Source organism: Bos grunniens, chromosome 6 (genome assembly GCF_055505025.1).
Source record: "Bos grunniens cultivar Pamir isolate PY7600 chromosome 6, Bosgru_T2T1.0, whole genome shotgun sequence".
NCBI lineage: Eukaryota > Metazoa > Chordata > Mammalia > Artiodactyla > Bovidae > Bos > Bos grunniens.
The window spans coordinates 105104861-105132011 of NC_141170.1; the positions used below are offsets into that span (position 1 = coordinate 105104861).

The window sequence follows — 27151 nt, forward strand, 5'->3', positions numbered from 1 at the left end:
AATTCAGATCAGCCATTTCAATAATAGCAAAGTTGAAGGATAATTTTCAAAAAGAGGTAAAATTATAATGCTCATTAAATATAAAATGAATACATGTTAAGGGGTTTATTTAGCTCATCAGTAGTGAGGGAACCAGACAAATGTGAAAACTGCTTCAATGGAGAAATCAGTCAGAAATGTATATGGAAAAAGGTATGTTGAAATGAATTTACAAATAGCCGAGAGACTGGCTTTTTCCATAGGTGGGGTGGGAAGACAGTTGAACCTCTAATGGAACAGAATTTGTCTGTCTGTTAATAAAAATTATTTGCATTGCTGTTGGTTATTTATAATTTACCAACTTGTAAAATATCTTGAAAGTCATAAAGGCTAAACATTCTTTTAAACGATGCACAGTTTTCCATGGAGATACCCATAATTTTTTTACTTATTCTTAATTTTCTTATAGTATAAAAAAAAGTCATTTCCAAAATGTGCTACACAGAGTAGATTAAATTGTATATTGTGAGGGCACTTGAACTTTTCCTTTACAATGTCTCGTGTTCTTGTGCTGCTATAAAAGATTAATTCTATTCTAGTCTTCCATGGTAGTACTGTACAATATACATTCAGAGTACATGTGGAAATGCATGATTTATATGCATGTGAAAAGCAAGGGTTGATTTATATTTGAAGTTCTTTCTGCTGAGTTATATAACTGAAATTAACCTGATACTAAGATAACTACTGGGGCTTTCCTAGTAGCTCAGCTGATAAAGAATCCGCCTGCAATGCAGAAGACCTGGGTTGGGAAGATCTCCTGGAGGAGGACGTGGCAACACACTCTAGTATTCTTGCCTGGAGAATCCCCATGGACAGAGGAGCCTGGCGGGGTCACAGAGTTGGATACAACCGAGTGACTAAGCACAGCACAGCACAAGACAACTACCAAAAGCAAATTTTAATAAGAACAGGATGGCTGCTCCAAGGATTCCATATTCATGTCTAGTTTTTATTCAGCACACAAATCCCAATTGCTTGTTCCTAGCATTCTAGCATACTTTCTCCATGTGTTGAATGGTTATTGGTTTCACAGACGATTATGTCTTCTCAAGAGTTTCATGGGAGTGTAGATGTTCATTTAGTTTAAGCTTTTAAATTTAAAGGAGGGCAAGAATGAAGTGATTTCTTCATAGAGAATTAGCCAGTTAATTATAATCATTTCTGGTATCCATAAAAATACTCAGTGGAAAACACATGAAAATAATATATGAAGAATAAATTAAAAGAAGACACTAAACTTCCTCCTTCATTATTCAGTATGTGAAGTTTATTTAACAGTAACATCATGAAAATGGCATAATGATTCTTCCATTTCTGGATGACAGCATTTTCCTTTTGGAATTTAAGTGATTAAGCATTTGGAAATCAGTCTTTGAGCACTCTATATTAGGCTACTAATTTAAGACTTCAGTTGCTCCAACAACCTGGCCATACACTAAAGACATTTTCATTATTCATTTGTATCATATGGAACATCAATTGCTTTAGCAACTGGTAATAGTCATTGTATTATAGACAGTTTTCTGTATTATTTGTTTGTATTCCTTGTTATTTATTAAGTATTATTATTTGTTTGTTCCTTATTTTCTTGGTAGTTTTTAATTCATTCATTTAAAACATTTAATGAGCTCCTATTCTTTCCTGGGCAGTGCTGTAGGCACCCAGAATACAAAGAAACAAACAGAAAGAGGCCCAAATCTCTCCTGTCTTTAATCTCCCGTTGTAGGAAGGAGACAAAGACAGTGAGTCAATGAGCAAGTACATCGGTGAGTTATAGTGCTATGGGAAAAAATAAATGGAAGGTGGGTAGAGAGTATGTATAAGGGATAGGGCTGCTATTTTAAATAACATGATCACGGAAGGGCTGACTAAGGTAATGTTTGAGCAGACACTTCCAGGAAGTAGGAATTACTTGGCTATACCACGCTTGCTTTGAATCCCTGGAGGATAGAACCCAATTTGAGGAGAACCCAATTTGAGATGTAATCGTGGTTACATCTTTCCCCAGTCTAGACTCTCAGTTATTTCTTATCCATCCCCCATTCCAGGTTTCTATATTTCATTACTGTTTTATTCATTTGTTCCTACTATAAACAAATTCAACTCCCTTGTAGAAAGATGAGAGGAAAAAGTAAATTAATTATGGACTTAAGTAAATTAATTAAAGACTATATCTTTTAAAAAGTACCTTTCTTAAGTGTTATATAATCACAGCTTATGATGCATTTGTTTAAATATTTTGCTTTCTTCTTAATATACCTGATTCCTTTGTACTAAGGTCTTTAGAGATTTGCAGTACAGTTTATTGAGAAGAGCTTAGAATTTATAGTCAGAAAATTCCTGTTTTCCAAAACTCAAATTCTGGCTGGTTGTATACTTCTGAAAAAGTCACTCGACTTCTAGAGTCTAATAATACCCACCTTATGGTGTTTTTGTGAGGAGCAAACACTTGGAATGTGTATTTAATAAGTTTATTGAACAAATGGCTAATAAGGAATAAAATGGGGATAGGATTTTATTTTTAAATGGGGGAGGATCAAAACTAGAGCAATTTTTTTCTGAAGAAATTAAAAATATTTCACTAATAATTTTCTCTTAGCAAGGGTATGATTTAAAATGAAAGAGTCTTCAGCATATAAACTATATAAGAATTAATAAAATCATTAGAGTACATGAAACCTCCATCAAGAAAGACTATAGGGTAAGAAGAGAAGACAGACTACCCATAAGTTCCTGAGAAGATCCAGCACAGACTCAGAGGGGAATGAGCCGGCAAAAGTAGACCAAAAAGGAGAAGGGTGATGAAGACATCTAGAATAACTAGCAGTCTTCTTGCTTGTACTTCTGGATTGTGCAGTTTACTGAGGTAGTGGACCTGTGGAGGAAAACCAATATTAAGGCAGATGATTATGAGTTTGGGACAGGGGATGCTGAGTTTCAGGTCCTCAGTGAAGAGGAACTAAAGAGCCTCTTGATGAGAGAGAAAGAGGAGTGACAAAACTGGCTCGAAGCTCAACATTAAAATAACTAAGATTATGGCATTCATTTCCATCACTTCATGGCAAAGAGAAGGAAAAAAAAAAAGTGGAAGCAGTAATAGATTTTATTTTCTTGGTCTCCAAAAAGTCCCTGCAGACAGTGACTGCAGCCATGAAATTAAAAGATGCTTACTCCTTGGAAGGACAGCTATGACAAACCTAGACAGTGTATTAAAAAGCAGAGACATCATTTTGCTGACAAAAGTCTGTGTAGTCAAAGCTGTAGTTTTTCCAGTAGTCATGTACAGATGTGAGAGTTGGACCATAAAGGCTGAGCACTAAAGAATTGATCATTTCAAATGTTGGTGCTAGAGAAGACTCTTGAGAGTTTCTTGGACTGCAGGGGGATCCAACCAGTCAATCCTAAAGGATTCAACCCTGAACATTCATTGGAAGGACTGATAACTGAAGCTGAAACTCCAATACTTTGGCCACCTGATGTGAGAGCTGACTCACTGGAAAAGACCCTGCTGGGAAAGACTGAAGGCAAAAAGAGGAGGAAATGGCAGAGGATGAGACAGTTAGATGGTATCATCAATTCAATGGACATGACTTTGAGCAAACTGGGAGATAGTGGAGGACAGAGGAGCCTAGAGTGCTAAAGTCCACGAGGTCGCAGAGAGTCAGACACAACTTAGCGACTGAACAACAAGATCAATTCAGTCACTCAGTCATGTCCAACTCTTTGCAACTGCAGCAGGCCAGACTTCCCTTTCCATCACCAACTCATGGAGCCTGCTCAAACTCATGTCCATTGAGTCAGTGATACCATCCAACCATCTCACCCTCTGTCATCCCCTTATCCTCCTGCCTTCAATCTTTCCCAGCATCAGGGTCTTTTCCAGTGAGTCAGTTATTCACATCAGGTGGCCAAAGAATTGGAGCTTTAGCATCAGGACTGACTCCTACCTGGGTCCAGCCCCAGTAGGATCCAGGGATTCCCTCCGGAGACGGCGTCAGCGATTAAAAGAATAGATAAAGAGATAAAGATAAGGAAAGAATTTTGCAGTTAAGAAAATAGAGGAGAGAAAAGAGGCTGATATTCCTTGGTTTACGCAGAAAGCCAATAAAGCCCCAGCACGGGACGTGCTCTGTTCACGTAGGCCAAGGTGCCCTCTCGAATCACGGAAGGTGCCCCACCTTAGGCACCTTCTCAAGTGGGTCTTAGGAGCCCAGGCAGGAAAGTGAACACAGAGAGCCCCTGTGCTCCATGGAATCAGCCTGAATAGGAAAAGGAAAGAGAAAGAACGACATGGGGAGACCAAGCTTCAGTGAACAAGGCCCACACTTTATTTTTCAAAGTAGTTTTTATACCTAAAGTTGTGCATAGAGACTAAGGGGTGGGGTGGGGGGTGGGGGTGGCGGGGAGCGGGTAGAGTCATGCAAGGTCAGCAGTCCTTGATTCTTATCGAAGCCAGGCTTTCTTTCTGCAAACTTATATGCAAAAGTTTTAGGTGATTTACATCATCTTCTGGCCAGGAAGCCTGTTAACATTTTATGACCCTTTCTTCAGAAAACTTATTTTTCTCTAAAGGTGATTATTCTAAAGTCAGGCGCCACCCTCTGAAAGCATTAGATAAAGTTGCATTCCTATAGGGCAAAAGTGGTGGACTATAACAAGAAAAGAATTAACTCAAGGGTCCAAGGTTACAAACATTAAAGCTACTACTTACATTTCTATACACCAACTATATGAATCAATACACTCCCAGGGACACAATAGGTAAGGGATATGGAAACTTGGCAGCAAGCATTAGCTCAACAAAGAAATCCTCTACTAGTTCTATTTTAACAATTTTAACTCTCTGAGAAGCTGTGCATTGTTAGAATATCTTAAGCTTTCCGTGCCTCTCGTGGTTGGGAGGCTGTGAATATGAACAAACCTGTCAGGCAAGCTAGAAAAGTCATCAGAGGGGTTTGAATTGAAACACTCCTATTACACCCAGGAGACTTATTATTAACTAGGTTTTAAGTTGATTTTCTTACAGAGAAAGGTGGTCAGGGATAGCCCCCTGTTAATGTCAGAGGAGTTGGTGAAAGTCGTAAAATAGTAAAACAGACAGATTCTGGTTTTGGGGTAGACGCTCAGGCAGGCCCAGAAGGGCACCCCTCGAGTTCTGGCTCGCCTTGCACCAGAACTCTCCCACATGACCTTGTCATGGGTGGAGACTCCCGTGCTGGCTCCCGGTAGACTCCTTTAGGATTGAATGGTTTGATCTCCTTGTAGTCCAAGGAATTCTCAAGAGTCTTCTCCACCACCACAGTTCAAAAGCATCAATTCTTTAGTGCTCAGCTTTCTTTATAGTCCAACTCTCACATCCATATATGACTACTGGAAAAACCATAGCTTGGAGTAGAGGGACTTTTGTTGGCAAAGTAATGTCTCTGCTTTTTAATATGCTGTCTAGGTTGGTCATACATATCCTTTCTTCCAAGGAGCAAGCATCTTTTAATTTCATGGCTGCAGTCACCATCTGCAGTGATTTTGGAGCCCATGAAAAGAGAGTCTGTCACTGTTTCCATTGTTTCCCCATGTATTTACCATGAGGTGATGAGACCAGATGACATGATCTTAGTTTTTTGAATGCTGAGTTTTAAACCAGCTTTTTCACTCTCCTCTTTTATTTTCATCAAGAGGCTGTTTAGTTCTTCTTCACTTTTTGCCATAAGGGTGTCATCTGCATATCTGAGGTTGTTGATATTTTTCCCAGCAGTCTTGATTCCAGCTTATGCTTCATCCAGTCCAGCATTTCACATGATGTACTCTGCATATAAGTTAAATAACAATATAACAAGGGTAACAATATACATTCTTGACATACTCCTTTTCCAATTTGGAACCAGTCCTTTGTCCTACGTCTGGTTCTAACTGTTGCTTCTTGACCTCTATACAGATTTCTCAGAAGACAGGTAAGGTGGTGTGGTATTCCCATCTCTTTAAGAATTTTTCACAGTTTGTTGTGAGCCACACAAAGGCTTTGGCATAGTCAGTAAAGCAGAAGTAGATGTTTTTCTAGAACTCTCTTGCTTTTTCGGTGATCCAACAGATGTTGGCAATTTGATCTCTGGTTACTCTGCCTTTTCTAAATCCAGCTTGAACATCTGGAGGTTCATGGTTCACATACTGTTGAAGCCTGGCTTGGAGAATTTTAAGCATTACTCTACTATCATGTGAGATGAGTGCAATTGTGCCATTGTTTGAACATTCTTTGGCATTGCCTTTCTTTGGGATTGGGATGAAAACTGACCTTTTCCAGTTCTGTGGCCACTGCTGAGTTTTCCAAATTTTCTGGCATATTGAGTGCAGCACTTTCATAGCATCATCTTTTAGGATTTGAAATAGCTCAACTGGAATTCTGTCACCTCCACTAGCTTTGTTCGTAGTGGTATTTCCTGAGACTCACTTGATTTCACATTCCAGAATGTCTGGGTTTAGGTGATTGATCACACCATTGTGGTTATCTGGGTCATTAAGCTCTTTTTTGTATAGTTCTTCTATGTATTCTTGCCACCTCTTCTTAATATCTTCTGCTTCAGATATCTACATAGAAATGTTGAATATGCAATTGAGCATACAAGTCTAGAAATTTGAAAAGTTGCCTTAACTGAGAAAAATAAGAAAACTATGAATCTTTTATAAAAAGTACAGGTCATTTTCATTGTTAGGGGCAGCCTCAGCCGTGTTTGAATATGGTGATTTGAGTGCATATCTTTGCTTATATATTAAGCAGCTTAATAGCAAGGAGTATAGATTATTTGCTTTCTGTACCTCACAGCACTTACCTTGCTTGTGGTAGGCATCCAGTTATTATTTATTGAATTGAACTGAATTGACTAAAGGATTTATTTTGCAAGCCAGATTATTCTGCGAGTCAAGGACTGTGAGTTATGAGAGTTGGAGTTTAGTAATCAAAGACTAGTGGTACTCAGGGAGGACGTGACACACACCAAGAACAAGAGTATGATTTCCTGAAAGTAAGCATCTGTTGGTCTGGCAAATCTTTCAGATCTGTGCAGGCTTGCCACAAGTAGGGCACAGCACATCTTGCATAAAACGCAGGTACAAAACAGGCCGAGAGAAGATTGTAACTTTAGAACATGACTATAGGCTTTATTACAGTAGGCAGAAAACCTGTCATTTTCATTATATTACTATTTACCTAAGATTAAACTAAGTAATACACTTTATTATAAAATAAGGTAGCTTATGTAGATATACTATTTTTCAAAAAAAAAATGTTTTCCATAAGAAATTTTATAAACCCACATACTTTTATTTACAAGACTAGATTCCTACAAATTCTTTAGTGTCATAAATAAGGAGAAGCAGTTAAATTTTTCACCACTTAGTCCAAATGGTTGATTGCTAATGCAATAGACATTTATTTCATTTCATAAGAAACTGCACAGAAGCGGTTATTTCAGAATGCAAGGAAAAAATATCAGCCAAGTCACTGAATCAGACAAAAGTGCAGTATATAAAACAAGAAGCTGTTATTATACAGAACACAATAAACCACTCATGAACATTGTTATGTGAGTGGCATTTTCATAGCTTTTTAAAACATTGTCCCATTCGTAAGTACTCTTAGATTTTCTGTGAGACAGAAATCCCATTATAGATCTTAGTAAAAAATTAATGATAAAAAGCTAACCATAGAGGAAAGAGGGAACTTAATTCTAACAAGGATGGTCCATATTTTTGCCTAGTTTTAGTATACATAGCAGCCATATTTATCTTTAAGTCTTTAAATATACTATGGAAAAGATAACGTAATAGCATAACCAAGTAGAATTTTCAAATTTTCATAAAGCTATATACTTCCTTAAGCCTAGGAATAAACTTAAAACTCCTACGATAAAATTTAATTTTAAAAGGGGGCATTTCCAAAGTCATAAATGTTGGCTCTTTCAATAGGTATGGTCAAGCAACTGGGACAACAACAATGGACCCAGTGGTTTTAAGAACCAGCCCTCACCTACTTAGTGCTTCACATTCTGACAAGTGTCTTTGATTTTGTAATGTCTTTTCCTTTCTTGATTTTGTCTTGGAAGGAAGTGTGACTTGCCTGATACACAAATGTTCCAGTTTCAATCAGGATCTCCATATTGCTTCTTTTGCTTTAGGAATTAAAGTATGTTACAGTTTAAATCCATTTTTGTATTTAAATTTATGGATGCAGACATTTGGAATTATGAATCTTGTTTAACCTTAAAAATAATAACAACACCTCTAAGGAATGATAAAGTAGGAAAGATTTGGAACAATAAAAATTTGGAATTGGATGGGTAGTTATCAAGAGGTGACCCCCTCCACTTATGTAGGAGTACCAAGATGCTGAGGCAACATGATTTTGTAAGGAGGCATCTGAGCAGTTTTTACCAACACCACCACCATGTAGCAGCTTAGAAGGAGCAGGGAGACTGGAGGTTGCTGGAAATCTGAGAGTGTGGGAGAACATGTAGCTATGAATTTGTGGTTGAATGTAGACTGTGGGTTCCGCAAGGAGAAAGTAAATAGCTAAATCTAGAAGTAATCCAGAGGCTTTTAAATTTTATAGCTACTTTCTTACTGTCTATTTGTTTATCACAGTATGACACTATCTCTTGAATATCTTTTGCAAATGTGAGACTCCTGCCCATTTAAAAGAAAGCCTCAAGATATTTTTCAAAACAGGTCTTTCTTTTGAGAGGTCTAGTAAGATGGTGAGGTGGATTGAGAGAAACAAAATTCTGATGTTTTGGAGGGGGAGACTTTTCAGGCTAAGTGAAAGTGAAGGTCGCTCAGTCGTGTCTGACTCTTTGCGACCCCATGGACTAGACAGTTCATGGAATTCTCCAGGCCAGAATACTGGAGTGGGTAGCCTTTCCCCTCTCCAGGGGATCTTCCCAACCCAGGGATCAAACCTAGGTCTCCTGCATTGCAGGCAGATTCTTTACCAGCTGAGCCACAGGGAAGTCCTTTCAGTCTAAAACCCCTCTGAAACTGACTTCCAGCTTGTTTCTGTTGTTGTTCTTGATCCTTCATTTTGCCTCTCCTTAATTATAATCAATCAAAAATCATTTTATTAAGAAAGGCAGCCTTTCTGTGATCATTGGAGCACATTCTACTGTATTAGAAATTCATTGTTCATACTGTGAGGACAAGAACATTTCAAGGGGAAAGAAAAGGTGTTTATTTTCTGTCCAAATAAAATACATGTTTCTCTCAAGTGGTGGAATTAAGAATTCGATGTTGGTTTGGTTTTTAGTTTTAAAGAAAGAAAAATTTTAAATCTTAGTCAAATTTTATCACAATGAAGACCAGTTGCTATATTGTACAGTGAGTCAAATGTAAACTAGTCAAAGCTATTTTTAAATGCCATTATTTTTATTGAATATAAATTAACCAAGACAAGTATAACTTTGAACTGCTGTTAAAACTGATGCATTAAAACAAATAGAATGTGAGTGATTACAAGAGTGATTTTATGTTTATTTATAAGAGAGCTTACAGTATAGGGCTTTAGAACATGGGCTTTAGGGCAGACTGTCTGAACATGTGTGTTCACTCCACCAGTTATTAGTGATCTTGACTAAATTACATAATCTTTCTTCAGTTTTCTTTATATTTTGAAGATTGAAGTACTTAAAACACTAGCCAACACATAATAGATATTCAATAAATATTAGGGTTTTAAAAATTAATGCTATGTTGTGAAATTCTTTAAAAACTTCATTTAAGCATTATTTATTGTGTTTAAAGCATATTGTGTTTAGAGCATCTCCACAGAGGGCCAGCCTTTGAGATGAAAAGGAATAAAGAGAGGAAAAATGAGTCTCTTCAGGTAACGAAATGCTGAGGTAAAGATGTTTTAACCATGGAGTCAGTTTATAGTGCATTAGTGCTATAAACCACTATTCTGTTATATAATAAGACAAAAGCAGTTAAACATGCTTATATCGTTTTTAAAGACATCATCTAAATATTTGAAAACATTGCAGTCACTTTTTTTGCCAGTTCTCCTGATTTAATTTTTTTTTTTTTTTACTAAATTCACCTTTTGTTATCTAAATGCCAAGCATTTTGCAACTCTTAAACACATCATACTTTGCCTTAAAAATCTACTTATTTTTATATAAATATTAACATTTTACTGAATTGTTACTCCAATTGTTCTTGGAGTTAAGGATATAGTCTTATTTATCTAATACATTTTAGGTATCAGGAAAATTTTATTGAATTGGTTCTCAAAGCAGAAGTGTTTTGAAAGTAAAATAATTTTAAATGTTTTATTGAATAAACATGATAGCTTAAGATAGCCTTATTTGTTCTTACATATATTAATATGTTTATTTCTTTATTTACTTTTTTCTTTCTGGGCTGTAAAGATTTATTAATAATATGGGGAGTTAGAAAGGAAGAGATGATTTTAATGCTCACAAAGCATTCTTGATTTACTTCTGACATTTCTGCATCTCTTACAAGCTTTTCCAGAGGGTTATAAATACTGATAACAAAGAACAAGGTATTTTACTATGGTAAAAATTATTTTAAAAAACAAACTTGGGGGTACAAGATTTAATGTATTGGAAGCAAGTAAAGGGGAAAGCAAGACTATTCTGAGATTTGAATTTCCAGTTAACTTTCCTTAGGCTTAATTTTTAAAAAATGAATTAATTACCAACTAAAATATTTGCTAGACTCTGCTGTGTAAAGAAGGAAAACTGCCTCTTTAATGGTTGATATGAGAGGAAATGAGAAAGAACAAAAGAGCCATTGTTTTTTATTCATTTAGGCTTTATGTATAAGTAAATGCTTAAAGTTTTTTTTTTAAGTCCTTTTTTAAAAAAATAAAGTGTTAGTGGGACCATATGACTAAATGGGAACTTCAAAAATTGAACTTGTATACCCAGAATTTGACTATCACAGCATATATGAAAAATAAACACTCTTCAAAATGCTTAACGTCCTACAGTTAATTCCAGAAAACATGCTGAGTACTACCCAGGATCCCCTGGCTTATCCTTACAGGAATTATCCTTCAATACACCATCAAAAGTAAGTAATGTCCAGAAACAACTGTGGTAGGACTTCCAGAAAAATGGAGTAAGGAACTCAGCAGACTTTGTCCCAGGAAAACAACAATTTAAGAGGAGAAAATTTAAAATAAAATATCATTTAAAATCTTTGGGAATCACCCTAAAGAGCATACAGCAAGTGAAAAACATTCATTTTAAAAAATCTACCAAATCTAGGTAAGAGCAGTAAGTATTTGTGAGCCACAACCTAATCCATTACCTCCCCATCACAGTGCTGTGTTACAGAAGCTCCATCCCCAGCATGTGTAGCCAAGAAAATTAGGTTCCCCTGTCCCGCTAACTCTCAGTCTAGGGCTATAGTTTCACCCTGGAAGGGTAGGGCTTCTCATGCCTTCCCCGCCTCCCCTCTCAGTTCCGTGTTACAGGAAGTCTGTTTCAGGTCTATGTGGCTGAAGTCTGTTCCAAGTCTCCCTTCCCCCAAGCAACCCCCACCCTAAGCACAGCAGCTGAGAACACTGAGGCCCAGTTACCCTGCCCCATACCACTGCAGAGCAGAGGTTCCACACCAAGAGGAGCAAGCCAAGACCAAGAGCGGCTCCCCACCCTCAGTACCTACTTACAGAGCAGGACTGTCACTCTAGGAAAACAGAGTCTCTGCCCCCCAGCTGCAGTGCAGTGGTGCAGGTGTTCTGCCCAGGGGAAAGGCAAATAATAAAAATAGAGAGGTCTTTGGATCTGACTTCGTTGGGAAGAAAGAGTGGAGAACTCCATGCCTAATGGTGGTGTTGAAAACAGTACAGATCTTGCTGAAGCGCAATTGAAAGGAGTCTGGTAGCCCCATAATACCTGAAAACAACAGAGCATCCAGAAGTTTTGCAGAAAGAGCCAGGGAGAGTCGGCCATGAAGAACCCTCTTGGGCTCATAGTCACCTGTGAGGATCAGGAAGGCAAGTGTGCAGGTGTGAGGCTGCGTCTACTTGGGAGCATTACAGCAGGATGTGGAGCAGACTTGAAAGCATTCCCTAAGCTGCACAGAGACCCACCAACATAGGGCAGAAGCCTCAGTAAGAACAAGGGGCTTCATTACAACCTGTGACCAAACACTGACTAAATGGTACGCTATGCTGACCCAGGGACAACTCCTAGGAAGCAAGGATCAGAGATTTCACAATCACCTGCGGCAGTCCGGAAAATTGTATACATGCCCAAGGCTGTACCCTCTCATGAGTAGTAAGTGTAGGCACCTCCACGCTACCAGTCCCCTGGCTGAATGTAGGGCAAAGAAGTAAAGTCTCTGAACTATAATAGCAGTTTCCAGTACGGCTAGTGGTGAAGAATAAAAATAAAGACTAAGGAATCATAAGCACAACCTCTTAACCAATAAACGGCTATACTACCCCAGGGGGAGCCTCTAGGTAATGAGAGTAAAAGATGAAAACAAGGGAGAAAACATGAATAGGAACATCAGAGGCTGAACACTGCAAAGAACTAGACTGCTGAATTAGCTCAGCCAACTCACTAAACGAATAAGCAAACCACCACCACCACCACCTCCAGAGTAGTGGTAGGGGTCAGTATCTAGTGTTCCAAAAATATATCAGAAATGTCCAATTATTGAAAAAAGATTATGAAACATGGTAAAAAAAAAAAAAAAACAGGAAAATACGATCCATCAATAGGAAAAAAAATCAGACAATAGAAAATGTCTTTGATGGGGCCCAATGATATATGGACGTGAGTCTGAATGAACTCCGGGAGTTGGTGATGGACAGGGAGGCCTGGCGTGCTGCGATTCATGGGGTCGCAAAGAGTCGGACATGACTGAGTGACTGGACTGAACTGAACTGAATGATATATACTTAGCAGACAAAGACTTCAAAACAGTTATTATAATATGCAACAAACTAAAGGAAACATGCTTAAAGAACTAAAGTATGATGACAGTGTCTCATCAAGTAGACAATATTGAGAGAAATTGTTTTTCTTTTTAATTAAATGGAAATTCTGGAGTTGCAAGTACAGTTCAGTTCAGTTGCTCAGTCGTGTCCGACTCTGCAACCCCATGGACTGCAGCACACCAGGCCTCCCTGTCCATCACCAGCTCCCGGAGTTCACTCAAACTCATGTCCATCGAGTCGGTGATGCCATCCAGCCATCTCATCCTCTGTCGTCCCCTTCTCCTCCTGCCCCCAATCCCTCCCAGCATCAGACTCTTTTCCAATGAGTCAACTCTTCATGTGAGGTGGCGAAAGTATTGGAGTTTCAGCTTTAGCATCATTCCTTCCAAAGAAATCCTAGGGCTGATCTCCTTCAGAATGGACTGGTTGGATCTCCTTGCAGTCCAAGGGACTCTCAAGAGTCTTCTCCAACACCACAGTTCAAAAGGATCAATTCTTTGGTGCTCAGCTTTTTTCACAGTCCAACTCTTACATCCATACATGACCACTAGAAAAGCCATAGCCTTGACTAGACGGACCTTTGTTGGCAAAGTAATGTCTCTGCTTTTCAATATGCTATCTAGGTCATAACTTTCCTTCCAAGGAGTAAGTGTCTTTTAATTTCATGGCTGCATTCACCATCTGCAGTGATTTTGGAGCCCAAAAAAATAAAGCCAGCCACTGTTTCCCCATCTATTTGCCATGAAGTGATGGGGCCAGATGCCATGATCTTCTTTTTCTGAATGTTGAGCTTTAAGCCAACTTTTTCACTCTCCTCTTTCACTTTTATCAAGAGGCTTGTTAGTTGAAAGTACAGTAGCCCAATTGAATAAGCAGAAGATAAAAATCGGTGAATTTGAAGTAGAGCAACAGAAATTATGCAACCTGAAGAATGGAGAGAGAGAAGAATAGAAAAAAATGAACAGAGCCTCAGAGAATTGTGGAACATGATTAAACACATCAGTATACAAATAATAGGAATATTAGAAGAGAAGAGACAGAAATATTCTATAGAATATAAGATACTCAGGACTTCCCTGGTGGTCAAGTGGTTAATACTCCATGCTCCCAAAGCAGGGGGAGCAGGTTTGATCACTGGCCAGGGAACTGAGATCCCACATGCCATGTGACATGGCCAAAAATTAAATAAAAAATAAGAATAATAAAGTAATTTTTAAAAATATAAGAAATATTCTAAGATATAATGGCTTAACATTTTTTAAACTTAATGAAAAGCATTAAGCTACACATACAAGAAATAACAATGAAATCCAGACACATTGTGGTCAAAATGTTGAAAGAGCATGAGAAAGTCTTGAAAGCAGCAAAGGAAGAACAACTCATCACATACAAGGAAACCCCAGTAAGATCAAGTCAATTGCTCATCAGAAACTTGAAGGACAGAAGGACAACACATTAAAAGTGCTGAGAGTTAAAACCTGTTCACCGTCCTATATCCAGCAGAATTACATTTCAAAAATAAAAGTGAAACATTCCCAGATAAAAACAATTTTTTCCCAAAACATCTATCTTACAGGAACATTTAAAGGCAATCATAAGGATGAAAGCAGTTGATAGCGACAGTGCTTTGAATCCACACACCCAGAAAAAAAGAGGATTGATAAAGGCAATTATGTGGATAATTACAAACGATAGTATAATAGCACATCTTCTCTTGATGGATTTAAAAAAGCAATTACATAGAGTATATATATAATTATATTGTTGAGCCTATCACATACTGAAATATATTTGACAATATCAGCACAAAATACAAAGGTGGAAATCAAGATGTATTGGAGTAAGGAAATGACACCAACTAGTAGCTCACATCCATAGGAAGGAATAAAAAGAACCAGAAAGGGAGGTGTTAAGAAGGCAGACTGTATACCAGTCAACACGGAAGAAAAATTAGGAAACTATAAATGCCTGAAATATTTAGGATTTAAGATCAACAGAACCCATTGATAAATTGGTTACAGGAAATTAGGGAAAAGAAGGCTTTACAGATCATTCTTGAGTTTCTGACTTGTAGAAATTAAGGATAGATTTTATTCCTGAGGGTCTGTTCATTGAATGAAGACCAATTTTGAGGAGGAAAATCAGGTTTGGCCTTGGATGTGTTGAATATTGAAGTATATTCAAGATAAATGCTGCTGTGCTACGAGTTGTGTCAGTCAGTCTTTGCAAGCATGTGGACTGTAGCCTGCCAGGCTCCTCTGTCTACAGGGATTCTCTAGACAAGAATACTGGAGTGGGTTGCCATGCCCTCCTCCAGGGGATCTTCCCAACCTAGGAATCAAACCTGCATCTCTTAGGTCTCCTACGTTGGCAGGTGGGTTCTTTACCACTAGCGCCACCTGGGAAGCCCATATTCAAGATATCCAAGTGTAAATGTTGAATATATGGTTTTAGAGTGCAGAAGAAAGGTCTGAGCTGGATATAATGTTTAAGTAATTAATGTACTGGTGGTAATTGAAACTGTAAAATTTGATTGAGCTTATTTGGGAAGAAAATATGGAGAGAAAAGAGATGAAAGCTTAAGACCAGAGGTTGAGGATCGATACTTAATAGCTAGGTTGGGGATGGTGACCTCACAAAGCAGACTGAGAAAAGCGTGGCCAGAGAGAGAAAAATAGAATAATACCATATAATTCAGAAGAAAAGAAAAAGTTGTTGCTGTTCAGTCGCTCAGTCGTATCTGACTCTTTACGACCTTGCAGACTGCAGCATACCAGGCTTCCCTGTCCTTCATTGTTTCCCGGAGTTTGCTCAAATTTAAGTCAGTTGAGACAGTGATGCCATCCAACCATCTCATCCTCTGTTGTCCCCTTCTCCTCCTGCCTTCAATCTTTCCCAGCATCAGGGTCTTTTCTAATGAGTTGGCTCTTCGCATCAGGTAGCCAAAGTATTCGAACTTGAGTTTTAGTATCAGTCCTTCCAATGAATATTCAGGATTGATTTCTTTTAGAATTGACCGACTTGATCTCCTTACTGTCCAAGGAACTCTTAAGAGTCTTCTCCAACACCACAGTTCAAAAGCATCAATTCTTCGGCACTCAGCTTTCTTTATGGTCCAACTCTCACATCCATACATGGCTACTGGAAAAACCATAGGTTTGACTATATGGACCTTTGTTGGCAAAGTAATGTCTCTGCTTTTTAATATGCTGTCTAGGTTAGTCATAGCTTTTCTTCCAAGGAGCAAGCATCTTAATTTCATTGCTGCAGTCACCATCTGCAGTGATTTTGGAACCGAAGAAAATAAAGTCTGTCACTGTTTCCATTGTTTCCCCATCTATTTGCCATGAAGTGATGGGACCAGATGCCATGATCTTAGGTTTGTGAATGTTGAGTTTTGAGCCAGCTTTTTCGCTCTCCTCTTTCACCTTCATCAAGAAGCTCTTTAGTTCCTCTTTGCTTTCTGCTATAAGGGTGGTGTCATCTGTATATCTGATGTTATTGATATTTCTCCCACCAGTCTTGATTACAGCTTATGCTTCATCCAGTCCAGCATTTCACATAATGTACTCTGCATATAAATTAAATAAGCAGGGTGACAATATACAGCCTTGACATAACTCCTTTCCCAATTTTGAGCTAGTCCATTGTTCCATGTCCAGTTCTAACTGTTGCTTCTTGACCTGCATACAAATTTCTCAGGAGACAGGTAAGGTGGTCTGGTATTCCCATCTCTTGAAGAATTTTCCACAGTTTGTTGTGATGCACAGAGTCAAAGGCTTTAGCATAGTCAATGAAGCAGAAGTAGATGTAATTCTGCTTAGAAGTTGAATCAAATGACAACTGAAAAACTTTTTTCTGTTTGTTTTTTGGGTTTTTTTTTTTTTTTTGGCCATGCTGCACAACTTGTCGGATCCTAGTTGCCTGACCAGGGACTGAACCTGAGCCCCCAGCAGTGAAAGCACACAGTCCTAACCACTGGACTGCCAGGGACTGCCCCCTAACAGATCTCTTAATTTATTGATATGGCAGTTTATTGGTAATCTTTACAAGAGCTGTTTTGGTGGTATAAAAGAACAGAAGCCAACAGAAGTTGAGGTCTGATTGGAAAATTGTTAGGAGCAATTCTCCATGGGTCTCTTGCATTGAGAACTTTTGTTAAGGACTGTTTTTCAAAGATGTTTGCTAAATGAACAGACTTGGAAGATAGGAATAGTGTCTCCTTTCAGAGTAGAGGACAGACTGTTTGCCACCCAGTGTAATAAAGATGATGTCTCCCCCGGGACAAACGTCAGGCAGATTTGCTTACAGCCCATTATAAAAGATGAGAGTTCCCTAAGCTCAAAGTCCCTCAGCTGTGACAGAAACGCACTGCATGCAGCATCTGCTTGGCTACTCTGTCACCCTGTGGGACTTAAAGAGAACCAACGTCAACATGAAACTCAGGCCGCTTCTTGTGGCATGAGTAGTGAAGTCATTTCTCTCTGACCCAGGAGACTTGTGTCTGGTACCAATATCCCTGACGCCAAGACAGGGATCCTAACTTGGAGGATAAAACAGGAGTCCCCAGTCCCAGGTCTCAAAACAGGAGGTGAGTGGAGGGCAAGTGAGTGAAGCTTCATCTGTGTTTGTGGCTGCTCCCCATCTCCTGCATTATCACCTGAGCGCCACCCCCATCAGATCAGCAGTGGCGTTAGATTCCATAGGAGCTTGCACCCTAACCCTAAAGTCAAGGCAGAATATCCTGAGATCACCACAGACTAGAAATAAAGCGCACAATAATACAGTGTGCGTGGATCATCCCTTCCCCCACCCCAGCCCTGGTCCATGGAAAAACTGTCTCCACGAAACCAGTCGCTGGTGCCAAAAAGGTTGGGAACTGCTGGGGTGAAACACCAGTCCCTTCACAGTTCCTGACAAAGATTAAAAAAAATCTAAGCATGTCTAAATACTGATGAGAAGGAGCCAACAGAGGGAAAGACTGAATATATATGAGACAGAGGGGTAATGGAAAAGGAATACTTCCTTGTTTCTGTATTTGTAACGAAAGAGGAGAAAAGATGGACATAAACTTTGGTAGCTGATACATTTAGTATCACAAAGTTAAGGAAATTCTTCTGACTTCTCTTTTTCCTGAGAAATAGGAGGTCAAGCAATTTGCTGGAGGAGAGGGCGAAAGGAGTAGGAGGCAGTTGAAGATTTTTAAAAGAGATCTGAAATAGCTCTGTGTAAAGAGCAAAAAAAAAAAAAAAAACATTCAGCAGAGAAATGAAATAGGAATGTACTTGAAGATCTGTTTAGGGTTGTCATAAACTGTTGGTACCCTATGGTATAACTTTCTCCAGCACCACAGGTACTCAGGTACAGACATAGAAAATAATTCTTATTCCAAGATTAGAGTTTCCCCGTGAGACAATGGAGTTTTAAATTTTAAAGAGATTTGGGTCATAGAGCTCAAGCTGAAGGAGAAAAGTGAAGAAGTACAATCCCAGTAAAGTTGAAAAGAAGTTAGTGGGAGTACATACAGGTAGTCCCTGCTTTCAAAAATTTGCTTTGCACCACTTCACTTTGTGAAAGTTGGCACCTGTTTTTGATGAGCAAAGAAATCCAAAGAGGATTTTTTCTTATAAGAAAAAAAAAAGTCTAAAGCAAAAACATCATTCAGTTTTTGTTTGTAGTGAACTGTTTGAGGGCAGCACACTCCCAAGTAGCTAGAGTGACCACACCAGGCTCCTTCCTCAGGAACTACACTCAGCATCAGGCCAACAGCGCTCTGAATTGTGTCTGTGAGCATCTGTGCTTTTTCTCAGTTTGTTTTATGTATCTATTATTAATACCAAGATGTGCCCTAAGATAATTGCTTCTTTGCTTTATACCACTTCAGTTTACTGAAGGTTTCATAGGAACACTCTACTTTTGGATAGCAGGGAAAACCTAGAGTTGAAAAAACAGTTGAAAGGAGAAGTTGCAGAAAGATTTAGGAGTTGTTCATTCATTCGTTCATTTCTTCATTCATTTAATAAGCCTCAGTCTACAGGTTACTATGTGCTATCGGTCTAGTGGTTAGGATTCGGCACTCTCACCACCATGCCCAGGTTCAGTTCCCAGTTAGGGAATACCTTCTTCTGGGTTTCCCTATTGGCTCAGCTGGTGAAGAATCCACCTGCAATACGGGAGACCTGGGTTCAACCCCTGGGTTGGGAAGATCCCCTGGAAAAGGGAATAGCTATCCACTCCAGTATTCTGACCTGGTCACAAAGAGTCGGACATGACTGAGCAACTTTCACTTCACATCATCCAAAAATCATTCCCCTTTTGCTCGCTGTGCATTTATAAGTTTACCTTCTCAGTTATGATTTCCATGGACTTGGGTTATTGAGGCTGGCTCTGCTTGACAACTCAGGAAGGTTAACCTAAAGTAGCAAGAAGAAATCAGCATTTTAGTCTTTACTCTTTGTGTTATCTGAATACAGTCACCATTTACCCATTTTTATTTATTTATTTTTTAATTGGAGGGAAATTGCTCTACAGTGTTTTGTTGGTTTATTCTTGTGTAGTTTTTAAAACCTTTCAAGAAGTTATCTAAAATTTTCTACTTGCCTAACCCCATTATTATTTTTTAATATTATTAATATATTCTTCATGTTAATTATTGCTAGTAACAATAAAACAAAATTAATGAGGAAGTTCTTGAGCACTATTATTAACACAGGGCTTTGAAATTAGCTAATAATACTTATTATAATAAATAATGATTAGATAGCATAATGAATATAAAGCACTTGGCACAGTATCTAGCATATAGTAGACATTCAGTTAATGGAAGCTATTGCTACTTTTCTTCTTTTTGCGATGCCCTGAGGCATGCCTAATCTTAGTTCCCCAGCCAGGGATGGAACTCACGCTCCCTGGGTTGGAACGGTGGAGGTTTAACCACTGGACCACCAGGGAAGTCTCTAATGGTAGCTGTTAACTACTTTGATCATCATCATCATCATCATCATCAGAACTCTCAGTTCCAAGTGACAAAAATTCAACTTTTACTAGATTTTGCAAAATAGGAATTTATTGGCTCATGTTATTTTTAAAAAACAAAACAAACAAGAAACAGAGGTAGATGCCCTAGCTGGATTCAAGTATTCAGACAATATCCACTATGTCATTTCTTGGCTTTATTTTATATTGACTTCATTCATAGCAAGCTTCCTCCTCATTGTAATAAGAGGCTCTACACCTTAGCAGCTAACCGTTACCAGCTGGGGAGGGGGGATGCCCATTTATCAGTAGTTGCAGCAAACATCTTAGGTAGAACTTTCACTGGCCTGTCTTGGGTTATATGCTCATTCCTTAACTAATCATGTGCTCAAGGAAACGAAATGTTCTGAGTGACCAGGCCTGGAACTTGGGAGTGGGCACACATTCCAGCAGAACACAGGAACCAAGAGTGGGTGGGGGAGGATTTTCCCAAGGTTAAATCAAGATGATATCAACAGAAGAAAGTAGAATAAAAACCAGACAGGCAAAACCAGCAGACTTCCAATATTACACTCGGAAAAAAACAGTTGAAAGTGAATCTTGAATTGTTACCCACTCAGTGAAAACCTGTTTACAAAATGTAGCTTGTACTCTTCTTAAAGTGAATAAGCAGATTCTGCCATACTAATGTGCACAGATTGTTCCATAGATAAGGTTGTGCCATAGAAAACATCCCACCTCACCTTCTATATGATTAAGTTGTCATAACACATGGAGAAAAACACAGCTGAATTTAATTATCACAAGAAAGATAATCACTAAGGTATTAGGCAGCATGTTAAAGTAGAAAGAAAACAAAATAAAAAAAAAAAAATCACAAGATATAATTTCTACCAAAAATGTAGTAATAATATTAGTTACCATACACTGAGTGATGATTGTCTGATTTAACCTCTTATTTCTTGTTTCTGAAGTAAGAGACTTTAATTATCCTTAAAGATCCTTTGCTCTCAAAAATCCTATGATGATTTCAGGGCTCACCTTTAATTTCTCATCACTAATTCTGCATAGTTTTAAGAGATTTTCAGTCAGTCATAACACTCGTATGTCATTAATTATGGACAAAATAATAACATCACTATTTAATGTGCATGTCATGGTCTGTACTATTATATGATCATGAAGTAAACTGTCATTTGATAAATATTCTTCCATTGGGACCTCACATACAAAGAATAAAATTTGGCAAAGATACAAAGTGATTAATGTTAGGACGGGAGAAATGCCATCTACATTTTCATATTGGTGTGTGTTATGTGTGAAGAGTTTTGTGTGTGTGTGTGTGTATTTGGTTGGTTGGTTTGGGTTTTTGCCTTATTGCAACTCTGCCAAGCGTATCTCCTCATTCTTGCTTGGAGTCTCTCATTTTTGCATTTGAATCTGAATTCTAGTCAATACTGAATAGACTATAAAAAGATTTACTAAACTGCTGCAAATAGCTTTACCTTGTCTAAATTGTTATATAAGACAGAAATTAAAATTTGAGCAATTTTATGCTTGATAAAACTCACCTTCAAGTATGCTATAAACTGGGAAAAGATGTAAAGCACAGAAAGATATTGATGTTCATTTCACTGTGTTAAATGTACTCTTTCTGTGAAAAATGAAAATGTGTTTACATAGTTTTTCTTTTTTCAGAGATCAAATATGTAGAAGTTCTCTGAAAGCTTACATCACACAGATGTTAGCTATTAATAATATAATACCTGGAGAGAGTATAACATAGGGATTACTGGTGTGGTCTCTGGAGTAAGAATGTCGGAGTTCATATCATAGCTCCTTCAATTACTAATATAAGTCAGTGGCCAACATTTAACTCCTCTGAAACTTAGTTTCCTTATCTGCAAATGGCGAAAATCATAGTGCCTCCCTCACAGCCTGTTGGAAAGACGACACAAGGAAACACGCGTACAGCACAGTGCGTGCCACAGAGTAGGCACTGAGCACTCGAAAACTGTAGACCTCTGACTAAGTCAGGGACTTAAGAACTCATCTGTTCCTATTAGCCTCTGCTCTTAAAGTACAGTTGTTTAGCAAATGAACTAAGCATGTAAATTTTAGCTAACAGCTACTATATCTTACAGTCTCTCTAAAATTTATTTATACATATTTGAACAAATTCACAGGTGTACTCATGGGGAAATAAAATAATTGATGTTGTTTGTAAATTTTGTTTTTAATTTTGAGGAGCTTTTTGCCTAATATGTCATTATTATAGAATATTTCTATTGTTCATTCAACAAATATTTATTATGAGCCTGCTAAGGGCCAGGCATAATGCAGTATAATAAGTACTCTTTTTCAAATTTATATGGTTCTTGTCTTCAGTGACCTTACCCCTCCTATCATAGATAGTGACAGAAAGTAGATCTATAAAGAAATAATTTTAAAATTAAATATTGAGGTGGGTAGAATAATGGTTTCTCCCCCCTCAAAGATGTCCACATCTTAATCCTTGGTACCTATGAATATGATATCTTACATGGCAAAAAAGATTTTGTAGATATGATCAAATTTAAGGACTTTGAGATGGGAAAATGAACCTGGATTATCTAAGTGGACTAAACTTAATCACATTGGTCCTTAAACACAGAAAACCTTACCCTGTTATGGTCAGAGGAAAAAGTTAACTACAGAAGGATGGTCTGAGAGTTACAATGTTGCTGGATTTGAAGGTGGAGGAGGGGGACTAGGAGCCAAGTAAGATGGACACCCTCTAGCAGCTAGAAAAAGTAGAGAAATGGATTCTTTACTTGAGCCTCCAGAAAGAAACAAGCCTGCCAGTTTTGACTTCTCACCTGCAAAACAGGTTAGAAAACAATGATACATTCGTGTCATTTTAAGTCACTAAGTTTGTACTAATTTCATATGGCAGTGATGGAAAGCTAATCCAAATATAGTAAATTCTCTTTACTTACTGTCTATCTGTGCAGAAATAGTTCTTCTCTTTCTCCTAAAGTGTTAAGAATCACTGTCCAAAGTTGTATCAGAAGAGCTTGAAAGAATTTTCCCCAGAAGACACTCAAAAGTCATCAGTCCAAAGTAGATCCCATGCCCTTTCCAAGGCCAGCTTCTCATAAAGGACAGGGGATTACTCTTAGACTTGTCATCTCTGAAGCTATAGATGGGGTTTCCTCAGGTAAAGAATATGGACTGGATTAAGGTTTGGTCTGGATTAAGGAAAAAGTAAGTGGATCTTAATAATATCCACAACAAAACATACTGATAATTCCATAAAAATATATAATTGCTTTGAGATTACAAGTATAAATAATACAAATAATATAAATATAAAATATAAATAATCCAAATAATATTTGGAAAAAATAAGGCCGTCTTTTTGTTTGGCAAGAAGTGGAGCAGGTAGGTAAAAATCTGTCAAGATATTGCTCTAATGCTTGCCAGCCACAAGATAAATTCTCCCCATGTATTCAACAGATATTTACTGATACAGAAAACACTGTAGTGAGACTGACTGTAATGTCAGTGATTTAAGAATGCTGCCTGTTTTCTTTTCCATGTCTTTAAGTGTCTTTCCTCTAGGATTATTTGAACCTTTATCCAGTTCTTTGCTGAATATCGTTGATGTTTCCAGAGAACTTTATTTGTGAAGATATGCCACTTTTAGGCATTCTTCTAGTGACTTTTTTTTCTCCTTCAGATTGCCCAGATTAAATGCTTCTGTAAGGTGGCAGATTTTTAGTAATTATTTTATCTGGTTGATAGGTACTTAGGGGTTCATTGTACTATTTTCTCTAATTTTGTGTTTGAAATTTTTCAAATTAAAAAAAAAAAGAAGCAGCAGCAGGCTGCCACAGCCACAGCATCCCCAGGCCAGTTGGCCTCCCATCTCTAGTCCCCATCCCCCTAGCTGCTCCCTGGATCTCAGACTGCTGCCTCTCCCCCTGGCCTCGAGGAGTTAACTGAGCATTGCAACACCTACTTCTTCCCCTGAAAAACCCACAAACAGTTTGTAGAAGAATTTAAAGTGAATCTTCAGAAAGAACCGTTTTAGATTAGGGTACTCACTTTGTACTAAAACCACAAATATACTGAAAAAGTTTTAAAAAGCTTCAGTAACAACAGAAAACCCCAAAGTACAATAAGTGCATAGATTAAAAGAAATTAGAGGTGGTAAAAAAGAAAAAAAGAAATTAAAAAATAAAGAAAGAGGCCAAAAATGATACCAGCAATGATAGACACTGGAGTAGAAGAGAAGTTGAGGGAACAGAAGAATTACAAACTAAATCAAGAACTCTTTGAGTTCTGTCCTAAAGAAAAGAAAGCCTTAATCTCAAGTAAGTACAAAAAAAACTCAAGATTTTTGTTTTTCTTTTTTAATATAGTGTATTATTGTGGAACACATTAAAAAATATGAGAAGCTAAGAAACAAAATTAATCACAGCACATCAGTGAACAAAAATATAATTTAAAAGTTAAAATACAAAAAATAAGGAAAGGTTAACAAATAAATTATAATTCACGAGTATATTATCAGTATCAAAAAGGATTCATAAAATCCCATTTTATGGATTAGAAAACTGAAGCTCAGGAAACTGAAGTAGTTTGATCAAGGTCATTCAGTTTAAGTGTTGGGAGCCTAGATTTAAACTCTCCAAATATCTCAACAACATTTTGTTTTTCTCATTCTTTTTTTGGTAGAATTTAAAATCCAAAAGTAATTTATTAAATTATATGTATAGATTAACTCAAAAGTAATTCTGGCTTAAACTTATATACATTTAACAATGATGCCCCATTGAGTCTCATTTTTTCATTACATCAATGATACTCTGTACTCAACATAAATTACTATTATATGGGAAAACACTGCCTTAAAATGAAACACTTTAAGTGAAACACTTCAGTGAAACACTGAAAATCATTTTTTCTGACTATTGCACATAAAAGTTAGATTTTTTGCATTTTTCCTTATATATGTAAACTATTATGTAGAATAAAAAATAATGCATTTAAGTGAAAAAATATTTTTAGTTATTTACTTATTGATTACTGAAATGATTAAGTTTTGGTTTCTACTAAAGGAATCTAAGTCCAATTCATGTGTTTGAAGTGTTTCTCAAGTTAAGTTAATTAACTATTTTCTGGCCTAGACAGTCTACTTAGTAGCTTTTAATATTTACTTGTTATTATATGAAACTCTATACCCAAAGTCGTCTTTTTCAGTTCAGTCACTCAGTCATGTCCGACTCTTTGCGACCCCATGAATCGCAGCACGCCAGGCCTCCCTGTCCATCACCAACTCCAATTTTCTATCTTGCACCTACTATGAGCAAGTATATGTTCAATAAATAATTACTGATTTGAATCATCATGCCTAAAAGAGATTAGGTTTAATAAATTATAATTACAACTGTGTCACTGTGACATAGGTTTTCTTTTGTGACCAAATTAGGGGCTAGTGAAAAGAGAGAAACTATACCAATTATTTTAACAAAGATAAGTTAATACAAAGAATTGTTAAGCAGGCATTGAAGAACAGGAAAGGCAAAAACATGAAGGCAGTGATAGTCAAAAGATGTAAAAAAAATACCAGCATCATAAGCATTACCTGGAAACTTGTTAGAAGTGCAAATTCTCAGACTCCAAGCCCCAATTGTGGCTTACTGAATCAGAAACCCTGGCAGTGGGCTTTCAGAGCCCTCCAAGGGAGTCTAACATATCAAGTTTTAAAAACCACTTTAGTAGGCTAGAGTGCCACAGGTAGTAACACCAGGAACCAGCCACCACTCCTGGGCCTGAGGAAGCAGAGAAGAGAGAGAATTACTAAAACTGAGAAAACTGGGGAAGGCCCCATGACACGCAGCTGAGACTCAGGCTTCCAAGAGCCAATCACCGCCCACCTGGTACTGGTGTTTCTGAGCTCAAAGGAGGAACACCACAGACCCTGGGGACCAGAGATCTGAGGGAAAGGAACCCACAGGTTTGATCTGGTGTCTCAGGAAGGCACATTGAGATAGTTTCTGCAGGTGCTGGGAAGTCACTAAACTGAAATCAGTAGCTGCTACCAGAAGGACCTACTACCGCCAGAGTGAACTATCACTGGAGACCAAGAGGACCAAGAAACCCATGAGAGGCAAACAAGAAAGAGCAAGCCCCTTCCTCCTCCTCTTGCTGTGCAGTGTCTCTCTAGTTCCTCTACTGGCAGAGCCTAACAGGGAACCAGATATGTTTGTAGAATTTCAAAGAGTAGGGTTGAAGCTGAGAGAGAGTAACTTAATATCTATCTACTAGAAGGCAATGGCACCCCACTCCAGTACTCTTGCCTGGAAAATCCCACGGATGGAGGAGCCTGGTGGGCTGCAGCCCATGGGGTCGCAAAGAGTCAGACATGACTGAGCGACTTAACTTTGACTTTTCACTTTCATGCATTGGAGAAGGAAATGGCAACCCACTCCAGTGTTCTTGCCTAGAGAATCCCAGGGGCAGCAGAGCCTGGTGGGCTGCCGTCTATGGGGTCGCACAGAGTCGGACACGACTGAAGTGACTTGGCAGCAAAGATAGTAGTATAAAGACCCTAATTGTAATAAGACTGAGAGGTAATAGAAATAGTACATAATTTTTGGTATGTATAATTGGGTACACATGGACATTTTCTGGGGAACTGATATGTAGGTAAACTTTTAGGCTTATTATACAAAATTATTCCTATGTGGAAACTGTATGTTTCTTCTAATGAGATTAATAAGCATTTAGGACATCAAGGACCTACACTGAATTCTTAGCTTCCCAGCTAAAATCGAAAGATCACAGACATAATAGCTGAGAATTGCTCAACAGTAGCAGCAAGCTCTACTCCAGAGAGAGGAGGCTGGGTCATTGAAGTCTTAGTGTCAAATGAATGGACTGAAAAGAAGCTTACTTAGCAGGACAGAGCAATCCAGAGCCTGCCTCTGAACAGCAGATTGGTATAAAAAGGTTGTTCAGTAATCACAATCATTGATAAGAACAATACGAACATGATTTTTCACTTAATAAGTTGTTGTGTGCAATTCCAGGGAGCTAGAAAATGAAATGATCAGCTACTTCCTTCATCTTGTAAATCTGTGTTCTAGTAGTTGAGTGTCCAGTCAATGTCAAGGCCACATAAATCAA

General features: G+C 38.0%; 1 protein-coding gene and 1 long non-coding RNA gene across 2 annotated transcripts in view; one reads left to right on the forward strand and one right to left on the reverse strand.

Annotated features, from left to right (window-relative positions):
• FAM241A (family with sequence similarity 241 member A) overlaps window positions 1-27151 on the forward strand; it is a 43423-nt gene that overhangs the window by 13685 nt on the left and 2587 nt on the right. The gene's annotated exons all lie outside the window — the stretch shown is intronic.
• LOC147371151 (uncharacterized) lies at window positions 105-25835 on the reverse strand. Its single transcript, XR_015165922.1, has 3 exons — window positions 25608-25835; window positions 19343-19413; window positions 105-2917 (listed from the first exon to the last, which is right to left on the reverse strand). It is a non-coding gene; the product is annotated as an uncharacterized LOC147371151 (long non-coding RNA).